This window comes from Dasypus novemcinctus, chromosome 3 (assembly GCF_030445035.2).
Source record: "Dasypus novemcinctus isolate mDasNov1 chromosome 3, mDasNov1.1.hap2, whole genome shotgun sequence".
Lineage (NCBI taxonomy): Eukaryota > Metazoa > Chordata > Mammalia > Cingulata > Dasypodidae > Dasypus > Dasypus novemcinctus.
This window is the reverse complement of record NC_080675.1, coordinates 55,838,266-55,857,345: the sequence shown is the minus strand read 5'-3', so window position 1 is coordinate 55,857,345 and position 19,080 is coordinate 55,838,266.

Below are 19,080 nucleotides of genomic sequence, written 5' to 3'. Positions count from 1 at the left end.
AAACCCACACTGCCCAGGCAGAACAGTCCATTCAACAAAATGGTGCTGAAAGAACTGGATATCCATAGCCAAAAGTAAAGAGGACCCCTATCTCACACCTTATCCAAAAATTAACTCTAAATGGATCAAAAACCCAAAAATAAAAGCAAGAACCATAAAACTTCTAGAAGAAATTGTAGGAAAATATCTTCATAAGAGGAGGACTGAGATGGACTACTGATATTTAATGTATGTAGAAGTTTTAATTAGCTTTATTGTAAAAGTGTGGAAATGTATAGAGTGGATAGTAACAAATAGTGAATAACAGCTAGTTTATAAATGTGGATGTGGCTGAAAATGGTAGTCTAGGTGTATAAATCCAATTGACAGAATGCTAGAGAATAATCTAGGAACTGAATAGCACAGTAAACCAAGAGGTAGATGAGAATTGTGGTTGATGGTATAGATTCAAGAATGTTCTTTGTGAGGAGAGCAAATGTACATCATTACTGCAGAGTGTTGGGAATGTATGGGAAAAATACAACTGGAGTGACCTATGGACTATGGCTAGTAGTAATAATATAATATTCTTGCATCTATGCCAAAGATGTACTGTGTTGACAATGAGGCAATAGGGAAAATGTGAGCCAAATGTACATTATGGACATGGTAACAATCAGGTGATATTATCTTATCTGTAACAAATGTTTCACCACAGTGTGGTGTGTTGATAGAGGGGTGTTGTTTGGGAATTTTGTACATGTGCATGATTGTTTTATAAGTTGACAACTTCTGTCATAAAAAATATATTGAAAAAAAATAATAGGGTAGGTTGGGGGAAAAACACACCAATAGTAAAATAAGGACTATAGTTAGTAATAAGATTTTGACAATGTTCTTTCATAATTTGTAAGAAACGTCTCAAGACAATGCAAAGTGTTGGTGGAGGGTTGATGTATGGGACTCCTGTATGATGTTATGCATATTTGCTTTGAAAGTTCACAACTTTTACTATACACTTAATTGTTTAAGTATGTTCATATATAAATGATATAAAGATAATAATAGGAAGGGTTGGGGGAAAATACTTTTGTTTGTAGTAATATTTTGACAATGTTCTTTAATCATTAGTTAAAAAGGTTTCACAATAATGTAAGGTGTTGCTAGTAAGGTGAGTTATGAGAGTCTTGTACGATGTTATATATGTTTGTTGTGTAAGTTCACAACTATTACTATATACTTATTGTTTATGTATATTTGTGTGTGAGTGATATATTTCAATAAATTAATTTTTTAAAAAAGAAAAAAAAAACTATAGGGTTATTCCCACATCCCCAGCCCCTCCCCCTCCCACACTTTCCCACATTAGCAATATCTTTCATTAGTGTGGTATATTTCTTACAACTGATGAACACATATATTTTTTTAATTTATTGAAGAATATCACTCATACATAAACATATATAAACAGTAAGTGTATAGTAATAATTGTGAACTTACAAAACAAACATACATAACATCATACAGGGCTCTCATACCTCACTTCACCCTACCACCAATACCTTGCATTGTTGTGAAACATTTTTAACTAATGATTTTTTTTTAAAGATTTCTTTTTTATTTATTTCTCTTCCCTCCACACCCAATTGTCTGCTTTCTGTGTCCATTCTCTGTGTGTTCTTCTGTGTCCGCTTGTATTCTTGTCAGCAGCACAGAGGATCTGTGTTTCTTTTTGTTGTGTCATCTTCCTTGCTGTGTCAACTCTCCATGTGTGTGGCACCACTCCAGGGCAGGCTGCACTTTTTGTGTGCTGCGTGGCTCTCCTTACAGGGCACACTTCTTGCGCATGGGGCTCCCCTATAAGGGGGACACCTCTGTGTGGCACGGCACTCTTTACGTGCATCAGCACTGCGCACGGGCCAGCTTATCACATGGGTCAGGAGGCTCTGGGTTTGAACTCCGGACCTCCCATGTGGTAGATGGACACTCTATCCGTTGAGCCAAATCCGCTTCCCCAGAGTTCTTAAAAGCAGAGGAAATTTGGATACAAGGAGAAGGAGACAGGAAGAGACAGCCAGGGAGAGATATGACCATGTCATGGAGGCAGAGATTACATATGCATTGCTGGCAAGCCACCACTAACTAGAAAATGACAGACCTCAGAGAAAGCATGGCCTTGCCAACACCTTGATTTTGGACTTCCCACCTCCAAAAGTGGGAGATGATAAGCTCCTGTTTTAATCACTTAATCTGTGGTACTTTTTACAGCAGCCCTGGCAAACAAAGATGGTAAGTGGCAGAGCCTGGATTTGAACTTGGTGACCTGTGGCAGTTCAGGAAAGGTTTCAGTGAGAAGACAACCATTGAAGAATAAATAAAAATTTCCCGGCAGGAAGGGTGGGGGCAATGAGGTGAGGGTAAGTAGTCTAGGAAGAGAGAGAAAAGAATGTACAAGGAGACAGAAGATGGATTCGCCAGGCCTGTCAGGGAACCGGGGAGCAGTTCTGTGCCAACAGAACACTGGGTGGGGTAGGAGGATGAGAGAAGGCTGGAAGAGGAGGCAGGGCCCAGAGGACAGGGGGCCTTGCATGTCAGTGTGGAGGCATGTTGGGATTGTTCCCTTGAAGGGATTTAAGCAAGGGAGTGACAGGGTAAAAATTTTGCATTTCAGAAAAATAGCTATGGCAGCAGCGTACATTAGAGAAAGGGAGGTGGGAAACTGTCTCCCTGTCTGGGGGAGACCAGGAAAGTAATGCCATTCCTAAGAAAATAGCCTAAAGAAACTTGCACACATGTCAAAAAGAGCAATGCAACACTGTTTGTATTAGCAAAAAGTCCTAAATGTCTTTCAGTAGAGAATAAATAAATAGTGGTATAGTCATGTAAGATACCATAAGGCAGTTAAAATGAATGAATTAGGGCAACACATGTCAACAGGAAAAACAAAATTGAGTGAAGAAAGTACTTTGCCGAGGATATATACATTATGATGTCCTTTTGGTAAAGTTTAAAAACCTACAGAGCAATACTTTAAATTGTTTATGGATGCATAATTTTCTGGTGAAAGCATAAAATATATATGAGAATTATAAATAGCAAATTTGTGAGAGGACCCCGGGGAAGGAGAGGTTTGGGGATGAGGGGACTAGTCAAGGAGGGTTTATATACATGTGTAATGCTTTATTCCTTTAAAACCATGGCAAATATGACAATGTTAAGAATTTGATATAACTGGTAGTCAGAACACAGCTGTTTGTTATATTATTCTCTATACCCAACAGTATGAAGGATAGCTTTAAAAATAAAAGTTAAGTTTAGATTCAAAGGTATACACTTTCTCCAACAAAAAGAAAGAAAAGAAAGAAAAAGCACTCTGGCAACAGTGTAGGCCAGACATAGGGAGGTGGGAGAACTGCTGCAAAGTCCAGGCAGGAGATGATGGGGACGTGAACTGGTGCAGTGGCCGTGGGCATAGGGAGGGCATGAAAGACGGAAAGTAGGTGACTGCTGGGGCATGGAAAGCAGGGCAGAGAGTTGAGTCCAAGTCACACCCAGCATTCTGGCTTGCATTACTGAGTGGATGGGGGGCCAGTCACGAGAGATGGAATGTAGAGGTTTACAGGTTTGGTTCCGGTGTGGCAGTGTGGATGAGCTCAGTTTCAGACACCTTCAGTCTGAAGTTCTTCCAGGAAGAAACATCAAATATGAAATTTGATATGCAGGCCAGGGGTTCAATATATAGAAATATAAATTTGTCCACCACAGCATATGGGGGATGTAGCAGTTTGACATAATATTGGATTATGTTTGTAATCTGATCTGTACCAGGGCATGATTGAGTTATCATTAGGGCATGGAGTCCCCACCCATTCTTCACCCCTTGGTGGGTGGAGACTCACAGATAAAAGGCATGACAAAGGACAGAGTTGAAGCTTTTAATGCGGGGATTTCTGATTTTAGAGTTTGATGCTGAAGACCCAGGAAGTCAGCACCCAGAGGAAAGAGAAGCCAGCACCAGGAAGGAAGGAACCTTGAAGCCAGAGAAAAGCAAGCCCCAGGAACGTAGGAATCCAGGAAGCATGAACCCTCGCAGACGTTGGCAGTCATCTTGCTCCAAATAGACTTTGGTGAGGGAAGTAGCTTATGCTTTATGACCTGGTATCTGTAAGCTCCTACCCCAAATACATACCCTTTATGAAAACCAGCCAATTTCTGGTTATTTTGTATCAGTACCCCTTTGGCTGACTAATACAGGGGAGAAAATACAGATGCATGTAGATGCAGCTCTGCATAACAGTTAAATGCTAATGGAAGAGGAGCTCAGGTGCAAGCAGTATGATATGTAAGTAAAATACAATCCTGACTTTTACTCATTGTATTTGAAATTTGTTGTGTGTGTGTGTTTGAAACTTTTAAAAGAAGTAGTAAACTGCCTCCAACAAATTACATGTCTAGGGTCTGGAATATGTGTTTTCTTAACTTCTCGTCATGAAGAAGAGGAACTTAATCACGATTCCTGGAAAATCCATCCTGTCTCTACAGGGTGGTTTGGAACCACCAAAAAGGCAGTGTCAGATCACCAATGGGAGATCAACCTGGTGTTGAGAACCCAGCAAATGCCCAGAATCATCTGGGAGAACATATAACAACAATGCAGATCCCAGACTTATTGAACCAGCATTCCTGGGGAAGGGACCTCGGAATCTTGCGTTTTGAAAAGCTCTCCAGGTCACGCTGGTATCAGCTAGGTGTTGGAGCCACAGTGATGCTCCTGGAAAGCCACGGTCATCTGAGGGAGAGAGCCCGTCTGCTTCCACCTGACTCCTGATCCCTTCACTGGGACCTTGGGCAAGTTACTTTGTGTCTCAGTTTCCCCATCTGGTAAAATGGGGATAAAAATAATACTTCCTCTTGAGGTAATTTTAAGGACCAAATGAGTTAATTTATATGAAGAACTTGTAATAGTGCCTGACATCATAGTATAAATATGCAATAAAAGTTAGTTACTATAATTATTATTTTTTCACATAGAGTTTGATGCAAAGTGAAAGTACATACTCAAGATGGGAGTGTGAGCATACTCATATGAGTCATGGCTAATTATTATTTTTATTAACACACATACTGCAAGGGTACTGGAACATCATTTCTGCTACTGTGTTTGCTAACTAAAATATGACTTTTAACTGTTTGTTTTGAAACACTTTCAAACTTACAGGATAGTTACAAAAACAATACAAACACCATACAGGGAACTCCAACCTACCACTATCCCACTGGATACCTAGATCCACCAGTTTTAACATTTACCATTATCATTCTGTCTCTCTCTCTATTCATTTATCTATCTCTCCTTTTCTGAACACTTGAGTATAGGTTATATACATCATACTCCTTGAACACTTAATACTGCCATGTGCATTTCCTAAAAACAAGGATATTCACTTATGCAGTCACCTTAAGAACAGTTATTAACGTCAAGAAATTCAACATTGATATAAAGCTCACAGTCTATATTCAGATTTTTTCATGTCCCAATAATGTCCCTTTGAGCCTTTTCCTCCTCCTTGCTAGATCCCATCTAGGATCATATAATGCATTTAATGGTCATTGTTTCTTTAGTTCCCCGCCCCCCCCCCACCCCCACCCCCGTCTCTCTCTCCTCTCTCTCCTCTCTCTCTTTCTTTCTCTTTAAATTGTGGGAACACATAACAACAAATTTTCCCATCTCAACCACTCCCTAGCATACCATTCAATGGGATTAATCACTTTCACAGTATTGCAGTACCCTCTCCACCTTTCATCACTCTAACTCTCTCCCACCTCCCCAAACAGAATCACTACACCCATTATTTATTAACTCTTCATTCCCTCTTCTCCGTGCCCCTGGCATCATGTACTCTGATTTCTGTCTCTATGAGCTTGCATATTCTCTGTTATTTTCTTTTAGTTACCGTGGGGCTTAAATTTAACATCCTAATTTGATAACAATCTAATTTGCTTTGAAACTGTAGCAGTTTGATATTATTCATGAATTCCAAAAAAAGATATGGATTATGTTTATAAACTGGTCTGTTCTTCTTGGTGTGATACCCTTTGATTGTATTAAATCTAAAGGTTTTACGTTTACTTGATTAAATCAAGATTAGGGCTTGGATTCCACCACATAAGTAGGGCATGGTTCAGGGTTGAGTCCCAGCCCTGTTGGTGGGCTAATAGACACAGACACTCACGCAAGAAGGCACAGAAGAAGACATAGAAGAGGAAAGAGCTTGGCCATTGTAGTCCTGTCGTGTGACAGCAAGGAGAAGGCACACAGCTAAAGCCCCGGGGAGCCATGCTCCTGATAATTTGCAGCTGAAGAGACCAGAGCCCTGAGCAGCTGAGAAACCCTGAGAGACAAGCCTTATGCCAGCCTTCAGCTGAGATCAGAAGAAGCTGGGCCCAAGGCACCTTAAGAGGAAGAGGAAAGCTGAACCCTCGCAGAGATTGGCAACCATCTTGCTTCAACATGTGGCAACAGACTTTGTTGTTTTGTTTATTTTTAAAGATTTATTTTTATTTATTTCTCTCCCCCCCCCCCACTGTTGTCTGTTCTCTGTGTCTATTTGCTGCATCTTCTTCTTTGTCTGCATCTGTTGTTGTCAGCGGACGGGAATCTGTTTCTTTTTGTTGCATCATCTTGTTGTGTCAGCTCTCCATGTGGGCAGTGCCACTCTAAGGCAGGCTGCACTTTCTTTCGTGTTGGGCAGCTCTCCTTATGGGGTGCACTCCCTGCGTGTGGGGCTCCCCTACATGGGGGACACCCCTGGGTGGCAGGGCACTCCTTGCGCGCATCAGCACTGTGCATGGGCCAGCTCCACATGGGTCAAGGAGGTCCGGGGTTTGAACCGCAGACCTCCCATGTGTTAGACAGATACCCTAACCAATGGGCCAAGTCCGCTTCCTGTGGCAACAGACTTTGGTGAGAAAGTACCTCTTAGGGTACCTGGAGTTGGACTCCTTAGGGCCTTGTAACAGTAGGCTTTTACCCCAGATAAACACCCCTTATAAAAACCAACAGATTTTTGGTACTTTGTATCAGCACCCTTTGAAAGGGTGACTAATACAGATACCAACTTAACTTCGAAAGTATACACAAATTATGTTCCTGAATTCCTCTGCCTCCCTACCTTTTTGTAGTTTTTGTCACAAATTACATGCTAATACATTATGAATCCAAAACCACTGATTTATCATTGCGTTTTATGCATTTGCCTTTTAGATTCTATAGGAAGTGAAAAGTGGGATTACAAACCAAAAATACCATAGTTGTGGCCTCCAGGCAAAGCTCCATGTTGTTATCCTTACTGGAGATCTTTATTTCTTGATGTGGCTTCCATCTTTCCTTTCAACCAGCAGAACTCTCTTTAGCATTTCTTGTAGGGTCATCTCAGCTTTTGTTTATTGGGAAATGTCTTAATCTCCCTATCATTTTTCTTCTGTTTTGTTTTTTCTTTACTTTGTTATTTTTTCTATTTTTTTCTACTTTTGGTGTTTTGTTTTTGTTTATTTGTTTTTTCTTTCTCCAGCTCTTTTCTTAAAGGAGGTACCAGGGACTGAACCTGGGACCTCTATGTGTGAAGCAGGGCTCAGCCACTACACTAAAGCCAGTCCTCTTACTATTATTTTAGAAAGGCAGTTTTCTCAGATACAGATTTCTTGGTTGCCAATTTTTTGCTTTCAGCACTTTGTCTTCCTACTGACTTCTTGCCTCCATGGTTTCCAATGAGAAATCAGACTTTAATTTACTGAAGCTCCCTTGTATGTGACATGTTGCTTCTCTCTTGCAGCTTTCAGAATTCTCTCTTTATCTTTGGCATTTGACAGTCTGATCATAATCTGCTGTAACATAGGTCTATTTGGGTTTATCCTATTTAAGTCTGTTGAGCATCTTGAAGTTGTATAGTCATGTCTTTCATTAAATTTGGGAAGTTTTCAGCCGTTTTTCCTTGAATATTCTTTCTCTTCCTTCCTCTTTTTCTTCTCTTTCTGGGCTTCCCACAATGTGTATATTGATACTCTTGATAGTGTCCCACAGATTCCTCAGGCTCTGTTCACTTTTCTTCAGTCTTTACTCTTTCTGCTTCTCAGACTGGATGATTTTAGTGGTATTATATTCAAGTTCTCTGAATTTTTATTTTGCCGGTTCCAATCTGTTGAGCTCCTTTAGAGAGTTTTCAGTTTCTGTTACTGTGGTTTCAGCTCTGTTTGGTTCCTTTTCAAAATTTCCATCTCTTTATTGGTATTTTCTTTGTGTTCATCTATTGTTTTCCTGATTTCCTGTAGTTCTTTGTCTATGCTTTCCTTTAGCTCTCTGAGATAGAACCATTTTTAAAAGTCTTTGTCTGGGATGTCTCATGTCTAGTCCTCCTCACTTATGCTTCAATTTTCTCCTTTGCCTGGGCTATCACTTCCGGTTTCTCTGTATATCATCTGTGGTCTTTTATTGAAATCTTGGCATTTTGGTACTTTAATGTGTCATCACTGGGATTTAGACTCTAAGGCATCTATTCCTTAAGCTTGAATCCACTTAATATTATGCTAGAGCTTTCCTTGGTTGACAGGAGCTAATTGAAAAAAAAATGAAGAGGAAGAAGAAGAAGGAAAAAAAGAAAACACCTTTTCCAGCCTTTACAGATTGATCTGTGCTAGTGCTCTCCTTCAGGGCTTAATCCTACAGTGAATTTAGAGAATAGTTCCAGGCAAAACTCCATGATCCTTTCTGTGCATGCCCTAGAAATTCTCCCATTTATGCAGTTCTGAATGTCCATTCTTCCCTAGGAGACAGTTTTCCTAACTGTCCTGGTCCTGAGCACTGCATTGTATATCCTATAACAAGCCATTCCTTGCCCCAGGCCACCACTTGACTGCTCTCCCACAGCATTCTGTAGAAGAGTTCTATGAGCTGCCTTCTACTCTCAGGGCAAGTGAAATGCTAAGTCCCTCTGGCCACCGCCAGTGAGATTGGGCCAGACATACAAGCTTCCAGGATGTGCACAGGGGTTACTCAAGTATTCCCTCCAGATCTGGGAGCAGGGATCCACATTCAGAAGTGGGCTGGCTCTATGCCAAGAGTAGGGGATGGGGGATGAGCCAGCCAGAGCACCACAAGATCCTGCCGCTTTTAAGTGGCCTTTTTCTTGATTTGGTGCTCCACTGACTGCAGTCCTTTATCTGTTTTCTGGAACGTTGAGAAAGATGTTTCTGCCAGTTCTTGCTGATTATGCAAAGTTGAGGAATGGAACCCTGAAGTGCCTTACTGTGCCATCTTGAATGGAGAGGCCTAATAATTTTTTTTTTAAGAATAAAATTCTATACTTTAGTCCTTTTCACTAAGATCTTCACTTCTTCCTTCCTTCCAAGCCTCCTGAAGTAGTAGCTTTGCATCTTTTATTTCTTTGGCACAGGAAACTTATCCTGTAGCTATTGGAAGCATGAAGGCATATTTTATCTACCAGCTAATCCATTAGAGTTTTGGCATTTGATAGGTGATGAATTCTTATTCAAATGACTCTTTAGTACTATCCAGGTGCTCCAGCAGATCCTGATGATATTGAAAGTTTCTGGCAGTTTCAGAGGCAGTATTTCCATGGTTAAGAAACTTGCTCCTAAACATACCTAGTTTGTGGACTTTGGCCATTTGCTTGCCCTAAAGACTTAATTATATGGACTTCCCTAGCTAGAATTATCATATTACACCCAGACTTTTGAAGAGAAAACGTCATGAATTATTAGAGGGCATTTAGATCCTTAATCCAAACAGGTTCATAAAGATATAAAAGAACTCATGTCCATTATTGGCATACTCTTTATCAATCTTTACCAATCTTACTTATTACCTCTTTTACTAACCATGCACACTGGGTGTATTTTATGAATATTGTGTTGACTCATTTTGATACAGTTAGAATTTCTCTATATTGAAAGTTACTCAGTGGTATTAAATTCATGAGAAGTTAATAATTCTAAGATTTTCACCTCTAATGTGGTTATTTCCAAACCATTACTGAAGCACAATCAGAGAGCCAAGGAAAATGAGGTTTACTGAAGGTAGGCATGAAATGATGCAATATTAAAACATCAACTCATCGAAAGATGTTCAACATCATTAGAGAAATGCTAATTAAAACTACAAGGAAATAACCTCTACTAGAATGGATAAAATCAGACAATATCAAGTGTTGACAAGGATGCAAAGCAGCTGCAACTCAAACATTTCTAGTGGGAATGCAAAATGGTAAAAATCACTTGGGAAAACAGTTTCTCTATTTCTTATAAAGCTAAGCATCTTCTACTACTTGACTCAGCGACCCCACTTCTAGGTGTTTACCCAAGAGAAATGAAAACATATATTCTCACAAAAACCTTTATGCAAATATTTATGCCAGCTTTATTCATAATTCTCCCAAACTGGAAATAACCCAAGTGTCCTTCAATGGGGGAATGGATAAGCTGATGAATGCCCCACCACCACACCAGAAGATATCTATGGCCTAACCTTGGGAACTTGCAAATGCTACTTTATGTGACAATAAAAGGACTTTGTAAATGTTCTTAAGGGTCTTGAGATGGAAAGATTCACATGTATACTTATAAGAGGAAGACAGGAGGAGTCTGACCCTAGACAAACAAAAGAGGGGAAGGCAATGCGACCATGGAGGCAGAGTGGCTGACATGGCCACAAGCCATGGAAAGGCAGCCACTGGAAGCTGGAAGAGAAAAGGAACAGATTCTCCTCTAGAGCCTGCAGAGAGAGTGCGCCCCTGCCAACACCTTGATTTTGGCCCAGTGATCCTGATGTTGGCCTTCAGAATTATGAGAGAATAAATTTCTGTTGTTTAAGTCACCAAGTTTGTGGTAACGTGTTACAGAAACAAATACAAGATACAATGGAATACTACTCACCACTGAAAACATATGTATTATCAATATACATAACAACACGAATGAATCTCAAATGTATTCTTACTAAAGCATACTTAGAAAACAAGGCAAAAATGTGATGGTGAAAGAAACAAGACTCAAAAAGCTATACATTATGTAGGGACAGAGTGAGCGCAGGGGTTTCCATCGGTGTTGGGGGTATGGGTGGAGGGGGAGTTGACTGCAAAGGGGGCAGCCTGAAGAAGTTTTGATGGGATGATGTAACTGCCCTGAGTCTTGATTGTGGTGGTAGTCAGGGAGCTCTATGTACTTGTCAAAACTCATAGAAACATTCACTAATGAGAGTAAATTTTATGGTATGTAAATTTAAAAATACATTTAAAACAAAAATAAAAACCCAAGCATTAGCAGCCAGAAAGAGTGTCAAAGTGTTATAAACTCCACAAGTGTCCCTGCCCGAAGAGGCATAGGGTTTCAGCTCAGACCTCAATCAGAAAATTTCCCTTTCCACCAAAGAGAAAGGCAATCCTTTGGTGACTAACACTATGCAGAAAAGAAAAGAACAGAACTGAGAGCATATTTCTCACAGTAGCCTGGGGAGAGAATAAAGAGCTCAGGCTAGAGAGAAGAGAAATCTTCTGAGCCATGAGAGTAGAGAGAGACATCATTCCTAGGGTACTTGGTATTAGAGGACTGAATTGTGGAGGTATTAGAGGGAAAGGACTTCTTCAAGAACTGCCCTCATGGTGAAGTGGAAACAACTACATAAAACAAAGACTGAGAATTTCTGCAAAAGGTCAAGGATAAAAGAAGGTGACATCTCACTGAATACTTGAGTGTGACAAGACAGAAGAGGGACAGGAGGGTTGGCAGCACAAAATGAAACGGATGGACAAGAGCAGGGACTGTTCTCTCAGTCATACCTAGCTAAGGGTCTCCGCTCAGAGAGGAACTGATCCTTTATAGCAGAATTTCTCCGTGTAACCTTAGTAAAGTAGTACATGATTAAGCTTAAGTATAGTGTTCTTATGCCATGTGCCACTTCCATCATTGTCAGCAGTTCTTTTGCTACTTTCATAACTTTTGAAATTGATGTATCCTTTTCGGTCATATCAGGTTGTCAGTGGGAAGCAGGTTAATGTTGGAGGTTGCTTACCAAGAAGTGATCCTTTGAGTTTTGAAATACTGTAATGTGTACAGTCTAAAAAATTAAGTTATATAAAATGCATGGTCTTATTAGGGGGTGATTAATGAAATGATTGAGAGAAAGCAATGTACAAGTAGGCACCTGAGGTTCTAGGAGTACAACTGTGCCATCTCAAACTATCTTACACTCTGCTGAACTTTGATCAACAGGTGGCAGTTTTTGACTTAAATATTGCTGAGGACAATTCTGGGCCATGTTGCAGGCTGAATCTTCCAAGAAGTAGCAAAGATTCCAGGAACCTCTGAGTTAGTCAGCATTTATCTTGATGGCCTAATCCACAGAGATTAAGAGATTAAGAGATTAAGAAAATACTGTAGACTCAGGGACTCATCCTCTTACTTCTGCACTTCTAAGAACTGGAATTATCTGCTATTTGTAGAGCAGAAAAAGAGCAATAGCAAACACAGGGTTCTTAATATGTCAGGTATTACTCTAATTGCTTAACATAAATTAACTCAATCAGTTCTCACAATAACCCTAGCAAGTATGTAACTGAGCAGAGTTTAAGTCACTTTGTAGTTTTGTGGAAGAGGTAGGATTTGAATCCACAAACTCTGACTTGAAAGTCTATATGTTTAAGCCCTACTCCATACCGCAGCTCATGCTCGAAACTGAGGATGCTGTCTTAACTTTGTAGAGAAAAAGCTGGGCCTTCACTTCCTTGGATGTTGCATTTAGCTTCAGCACAGATTTCACCACTGGTGTTTATCTGTGAAACTTATGATCACTAACAAATCCCCGGCAGTGTCCTGGCATGCAGCCAGCTCACTGGCATTCCTATCTGGCACACTTTGCAGGGCAGGTCATATGAGAAAGACAGCTAACAGTAGCAATTGCTGGGTGATGAATGGCTAGAAGCAGGGCAGCTCGAAGCATGACGGGTACAAAGGAATGCAATCAGGAAATGCTGACCTGGAACTCAGAGTAGGGTAAGTTGGGCTGTGATGGATGGAAGGCGGCAGCTGCACATAAAGCCTGTTGGCACACGCAGTCTGAAAAGCACTGCTTCATTTGAATTGAAATGGGTAACCTGAGAGGCAGAGAGGCAATCAATGACTGAAGCCACAAACCAAAATACAAACCTTTCGTTAATCTTTCCATCCACACTCATTGTATCACTGTTGCTTGCCATCATTTTTCAATCTGATAAAGAGCCAAGATACAGGGCTGTGGACCCAGGGCCATACATTATGAGATTTTTTGTAAAAAGAGTAAGTAATGGGCAGAAGAAACTTCAAGTTCTGATCTGATGGGCACATCTGAGCCATCGTCCAAATAAAGGTTCTCTTTTAAGTTTCTGAATCTCAACCAAAAAGACCACTTATATTTGGTTCTCTCATTAACCATGATCACCTTGTGGCATTTGTCTTGGTGCCCAATGTTCATTGTCCTGCCATATCTGTCCTGATGTTTTTTTTCTCTTGGTAGTGTCCTAAGGTTTCTTGTCCCAAACTGCTAGGTGCCAATTCCCTGATGTTTTTCACTGCATGCTTGCTCGACCTGTTCTGAATTCCATGACCTCTTTGCCTTTCATTTATTTATGTTAAAAAAAAAAAAACCTTTCAAGGGCTTTACTGTGAGCCAGTCATCGTACCAGTCCTTGTACTTTGCTTATAGTAATGCAACTGTATAAACTGATTTATATCAATGGAATATTGGGTAGCAGAATAAAAAAGCCTCTTGGTGTGGTACCTCCTGAGTATTTACATTTTTTATTCTAAAAAGGATTCTTTTAATACTTTAAACCAAACCATGACTCCTTAAAAGTGGAGTTTCAGGCACTGTGGCAATCTTAGAGGGAGATATTTTACATAGGTATAAAGTCCCCCAGAGACCCTGAAGCCACATAATATGGGCACTTGCCTTATCCACCTGCTACAGCCTGACCCTATAACCTCATTTCAAGATGGGCTCTTGAAATGTGGAGAAAGATGAGTCTCTAACACATGATTTTGCAGAATGACTTCAACAGTTGCCTTGTGCAGGGAATAAAAGCTGATCCATTTCTCCGGAGATGCTATGCTGACTGAACTTGCTTGAGGAATGTATTAGCGATGCTTCCCACTTTACACCATCTTTGTCCATTCTAAAGGCCTTCATTTCCCTCTGATTTGTTTTATTTCACAGTGCTCCAAAATGTATTCATCAAATGCAATGAATGTGCCACACTGATGAAAGAGGTTGCTGATGTGGGAGGGGTGGGGATGGGGTGGGAGGTGGGGGTCTATGGGAAACTTTCATATATATATTTTTTAAAGATTTATTTTTTATTTATTTCTCCCACCACCCACCAATCCCCCATCCTGGGACCTTCTGAAGTGTAAGAAAGGTGCTTACTCTCTTGCACCACCTCAGCTACCCTGTTTTGCTCCATCCTCTTATTTTCTCTCCTCTGTGTCTCTTGTTGGGTCATCTTGCTGCGCCAGCTCTCTGCATCGGCCAGCACTCCTGTGCGGGGCGGCTTTTCCCATGTGAGGATGCATTCCCGGGCAGGATGGGTCCCCTGCGCGGGCCGCATTCTTTCATGGGCCGGCACTAGCGTGGGCCAGCTCACTGTGTGGGCCAGCTTGCCCTCACCACAAGGCCCTGGGCATCGAACCCTGGTCCTCTTATATGGTAGATGGAAACCCAATTGGTTGAGCCACATCTGTTTCCCTCTTATATGTTTTAATGTAATATTAAAATGTACATTTTATGCATATATCTTTAAATATATATATAAAAATAATTTTTAAAAATATGCAGTTAAAATTTTTTCAGCACCTAGACCAAGATCAGGATTGCTATTTGTCTATTTGTGGGGGTCTCCTTAGAGTCTCTCTCACTTTATGTAGTCTTTGACTTCCAGTGCTCCTTCTGTAACGTGTCACTGCTTCCCACTACCCTCCAGAGGGAAACTGGCAGTTTCATTTCAGTGTAAACAGGATTTTGCCTCAGTTTTTCTTCATATGTCCCTTGATATGGGCTATGGGTGGGCTGTGTATTTCTTCATAAATAACCTGGGCTGTGTGTGTAAGCTAAATGTGTTAATTCAAGCTTACCTGGAATGTGGAAGATATGTGTGTGGGGTATGTGTAATTCAAGCTTACCTAGAGAGTATGTGTTAATTCAAGACCTATCTGATACTCAGATAAAACACTTCAAAGTCTAAGAAACTAAGAAAAAGTCCTTTTGCATATAAACACCACCGTTTGACTCCCCATTCCCACATCCTCTGTATAAAAGAAACCCAAAGATCCTATTCGGGGCTCAGGTTTTTGAACAGGAGTTCCCAAGCCCGGCCAGTCATTAGTAAATTTTCCTGCCCAAGAATATTATTGAGTCCTGGCCATCCATATGCGATCACTGAATCCCTCTGCTTCTACAGCACCCTCAGTGTCAGCTAAGCACATGGCTGGTACTAATATACTTCTTGAGTAAAAACAGTCCTGCTCTAGAATCTTTCTTTAAAAGTGAAGTTTTCAGGGCAAAGAACAATGAAGTAAAAGATAAGACATTTTGTAAGCATTTCCTATGAGCCAGAGATTGTGCTAATTGCATGCACTCACATATCTTATTTCATTTAACCTTCACAATAACCCTTTGTGATACCTTTCTACATGAAGAACTTTAAGTTCAGCGAAGACAGGAAACTGGCTCAGGATTGTACAATTGGGGGCAGAGCTTGGGTATGAGCCCAGGAAGGTCAGACACCAGGGCATTTATGCTGCAGAAGATGGATTCCAATAAAGGAGAGCCAGGTTCTGTCAGGAAGGAGCACTGCGCTTTACTCAGTTGCTTGCTGCGGTGCTCCTCTGTAGATTTGGCAGCCTCTTCTTTTGATAATGTTACTCGGGTTTTCCTGTGGGCAACAACCTCTACCCCACTTTTAGTTTATCTGTTTATGACTCAGGAGGGTGCTGACCCTACCTCGGGCCTCTGGGTTGGGCAAGTAACTCAGGCCTCAGAAATCAACTGTCCTTTCTCCTAACCACAGTATTTGGTTCAGCAGTCGGCACATGACTTAAGCTCAACCAAATTCAAATCAATCTCGGGGTTTTGCTAGAACTATTGGGAAAGAGTCACTCTTTTTCCTCTGGGGTTGCTGAACTCACAGGATGACAGCCTAAATCTGCTGGTAGAAACCCCCCTAAGAAAGCCTTCCGGAGAATGAAGCTCACAGAGGAAAGCAGAGCTGTGTGTTGGAGCAAGAGTGAGAGATTCCTGAGCCTCTGAATATTGCTGTGCCTGAAGCCAAACATCCCTTGGACTTTGCAATGTCATAAAACAATAAACTATTCCCTTCTGTGCTCAAGGGTTTGAGCTTGATTTCTGTCACTTAACGCTGAAAGAGTCCTGACCGTCCATCTGCCTTGGTTCTGCTGTAGACAGACATTTGACTAATTTTAAGTGGCATGATTATTCCTTCTTTTATTCTGTTAGTTAAAAACACATTATGAAATCTCTTCTTTTTTAATTCATCCAACAAACTAGGTTGGAAATCTGTGTAGCTCCTGGAATTGAATTCTATCGAAGTAAAACAATTTTTATTGTAGCTATCCTAGAAGGCATGAAGTAATATCTCAATTTTATATATGTGTGAGTGTGTGTGTGTGTATGTGTATAAACACCTTGGTTCAAGAAAGGAATCATAAAAAAAACTTTCAACTCTTTTTTTTCCAGGAGGTACCAAAGATTGAACCTGGGCCCTTGTATATGGGAAGCAGGTGCTCAACCACATGAGCTTCACCCACCCCCACATGCATCTTTTAAACATTTTGTTTTAGCCTAAAACCATATCTATGTGCATTCATTCTCCAATCTTTTGATGTAAGGGCATAGGTCTGCTCATTGGAGTTCTACATTATCTTTCTTGCTTAAACCATGCTCATAAAGCACCATCTGATTTCCTTTATAGTTACTTAGGAGAAGAATGAGATATGAAAGACACTTGCATAGTAATTGCAAAAGTCTTGTAGATTTTTTCAAATTCTTTGCAATCGTTTGCAGTGATCTTACCCACACCTAATTATTTTTAATAATAGCTTTATTAAGATAAAATTCACATACCATAAATTCACCCTTCTAAACTGTGTTTTTTAGTTTATACATACCTAATTTGACATTAAATTTCTAGCTATTTGCCTTTAGCAACTGAATATGATATACCTGACATGACCATGTTTGTGAGAAAACACATCTGAACCTTGGTAAGCATACTCAATTGTAGGCATAGAAGTGCTTGGTTGTACTAGAGTGTAGCCTATAGTTATGAGTGTTTTTGTCCTGTACATACATTCAGCACATATTACAGAGAATGGAGAGAGTCATTTAGTTTGGAGAATCAGTTAAGTAGAAGTTGGCTTAAAGAACTTCTGGTGTTCAGGCAAAATGCTTTGCAAGTTCAAAAGAAAAAGAAAATCTTGAAATTTCATTGAATAGATGACTTTGAAATGTTCTCACAAGGATGGAACAAGTTTTTTTAAACAGAAATAATTTTAAAACTAGAGGGAATATTGTAATGAACTTCCATGCACCCATCTCTCAGCTTCAACAATTATCAATCTTGTTTCAGCTATACTCCATTCACTTCCCCACTCAGCCCCTTGAAATTTGGGTAATATTTTGTTTTTATTTTTTACTTTTTTTTACATTGAGTTGTAATTTACATAGACCAATAAATAGCAATTTTAACCATATAGCTCAATGAAATTTTACATATGTAAAATAGTGTAACTAACACATAGATCAAGATGTAGAACATTCCTAACTTACTGGAAGTTTCCTTCATGTCCCTTCTAGTCAATCCTGTCCCACATAAAAGGTGACCATTATTCTGAACTGTATTATCATAAATTAGTTTCTCCTATTCTGGATCTTCATATAAATGAAATGATACAGTATAATATTCTGTTGTGTCTGGCTTCTTTCACTCAATGCCATGTCTATGAGATTCATCCATGTTGTTCTGTGTAACAGTAGTTTTTATTGTTGTGTAGGTGGTATTACATAATATAAATACACAATATTATTTTTTATCCATTCTAATGTTGATAGACCTATGGGTTATTTCCAGTTTTTAATCTATGAGTCTTCTTGTTCATGACTTTTGGTGGATATATGCCCTCATTTCTGTTGGATATATAGAAAAATGGAATTTCTGGGTCATAGAGTGTACCTATATCTAGCTTTAAGTTACTGAAAGTTTTTCCAAAGTGTTTTTTACCAGTTTAATCCTCACCAGCAACGTAAGGCAGTTCCTTTTGTTGCTCACACCATTGTCACCATTTAGTGCTGTCAGTCTTTTAGGCATTATGGTGGAGGTGTAGCAGTAATCACTATTTTTTTTCCTTTTATTTTTCCTTTTTATTTGTTTTGTAATTAGACTCTTAGTTTAATCATGTAGGTTCATGATATACTGAATAGATACCTAATTTTATTTTTGTTTTCTCAAGTTTATTTAGAATGTTACATATATACATAAATTTCCTGCTCTGACAAATGCATCATGTCATGCTACTCTCAACACTGAATGATGGTATTAGTCAGGGTTCCCTAGGGAAAAAGAACTGAAAGGGATATCTATAAATATTAGGAGATTTTTATAAGAATTATCTCACGTGACTATGCGATGCATATTCCAAATTCCCTAGAGTAGACCACATGCTGGGAGCTCCAAAGGTTTTCAATGAATTCCCCAGGAAAAGCTGACTGGCTAAAATAGAGAGGAAATTCTCTCCTCTGACTGAAATCATCACTTCTTCTTTTAAAGGTTTCAAGTGATTGGATGAGACTTCTTTCATTGTTGAAACAATCTCTTCAGTTGATTGTAGATGTAATCAGCCATAGCTGCAATCAACTTAATGGTGATTTAAGTCTATGAAATGTTCTCCCAGTAACAATCATGCCAGTGCTTGCTTGACCAAACAACTGGACACCAAAATCTGGCCAATTTGACACATGAACATAACCATCACCGTCCACCCTTG